This window comes from Gadus chalcogrammus, chromosome 7 (genome assembly GCF_026213295.1).
Source record: "Gadus chalcogrammus isolate NIFS_2021 chromosome 7, NIFS_Gcha_1.0, whole genome shotgun sequence".
In the NCBI taxonomy this organism is placed as follows: domain Eukaryota; kingdom Metazoa; phylum Chordata; class Actinopteri; order Gadiformes; family Gadidae; genus Gadus; species Gadus chalcogrammus.
Window position 1 is genome coordinate 29696050 of NC_079418.1, and position 1928 is coordinate 29697977.

The following is a 1928-nucleotide window of genomic DNA, read 5'->3' on the forward strand; positions in this document are numbered from 1 at the left end:
TTCCCCCGGCACTATTTTGCATGGACAACGCTGCTGCTTCCCGGGCTTAGCCCCACCCTAGACGATTGTGATTGGTTTAAATAAATAAAAACAGGCCCGCCCAGTTTCCCCACGGATAGACGGCTCGAGGTAGCGTGGTTCCAGACCATTCTACTTGCTGTAGTTTGGTCTGGCTTTGCGAGACTACTCATTCTGTAGTCTCGCAAAGCCAGACCAAACTACAGCAAGTTCTGTGACCTATGATCAGGCCCACCAACCTCTAACCAAGCCTCCCACTCGGGGGGGCTCCCAGACGGGGTCCTGTGTGGTGGGCTGTGTGATTACAGGGCTTCTCTAATCCGCCCATGCATTTAACCGAAGCACCGGTTGTGACTCTGTGTTATATAATATATTGGACTGTTGATTTGTGTCTGTTGAGGTATATGGTGATGCGTACATGTTGCATGAAGTGTGTGTGGGATTAAATAAATGCATGGAACAAATCTCAAATATTAATCCCACACGTTGCATACTGTCTTAAATTGTGAATTAATACATTTTGTGAATGCAGAGATAAAGTCACTTCTCTATCCCTCACGTGAAGTGCGTCTGTGCTTGGGTTGTTTTCACATACTCCCGATCTGAGAAGTGATTGCATAACAAGCATACTGGCAACCTGATTGTGAGAGAAATAATTGTGTTCTCCAGTCGCCATCTTGTGTCAATTCGCTGAACAACAACGAGAGTGCCGTGTTCTTTCTGTTTAATCTAATTGCCTTTGTCTAACTATTTTTCTAACACTTTCTTTGCCGATATAGCCGTTTTTTATTTGTCGTATTGTCGCTAAGACAACAATTACAACAGATGATATTCGTAATACAAAACGGAATATTTGAAATGTACATCCCCGCAGTATTCATGTACGCCACAAGGGGGCGATGCTCCCTCAAAGTAGAAACACTATGACGAGACGCCCTTGGTATCAATGAATTTAGTATGTTCTAATACACGACTATCTAGACTACAATCATGATCATAATTGAAAATAGATTGTATCAAACAGACACACACACATACATAGCGGCCATTGAGATGAAGACATGCTCCACACTCCTATGAAACTGGCCGTTTGACCAATGAAATCACAGAGGTTATTTGATTGGCTGTTTGCGTGTCTGTGTGAACTCAGAGTGGCCTGACCGCAGGTACTATACATGGATATGGACACACACACACACACACACACACACACACACACACACACACACACACACACACACACACACACACACACACACACACACACACACACACACACACACACACACACACCTTCCAAACTCTTTGTGTCATTCCCCTAGGGCCTGAGAACTAAATTGAAAGCAGAAGTCTTATAGGAGCTTGTGTGTTCACTACTTCAAACGCAGCTCTTCAGCCTACACACATTTCATACTTATATCTTTCCCATTCATGTCCTCTGCTCATTCTATCTAAACCAACAGTATTCATTTATCGTCCGGCACAGTTGTGTCAGGGCAGATAATTATGATGCGTTTGAAAGTCATGCATCCAAAACGATGTGGGTTGTTTACAGAGCGAAGCGTTTTTGGGTCGCGTTACAAATATGATCCACAGTTTGGCGCTTGGTGTGCTTTCGGCTTTAGACTGTAAACAAACCGAGAACCAGGCAGTCTGTTGTTGCACAGTTATGATCTTTTCTTCTCTCTCCAAGTTTTCACAGACCCCTTCCCAAAGACACAGGCCTGGGCTCAGTGGATGGCGCTGTCCATGGTGCTGAAAGAACTGATGCTGATGGAGCTACTCTGCAGCATTACAGTTGACTTGCATAGGTGGAGAAACCGTATGGAAGGTTTGATCAGAGGTACACACTCTGGTGTCTTACTGGGAACTCTACAACATCTCGGACATATGAAGCCAAGTGCAACTTC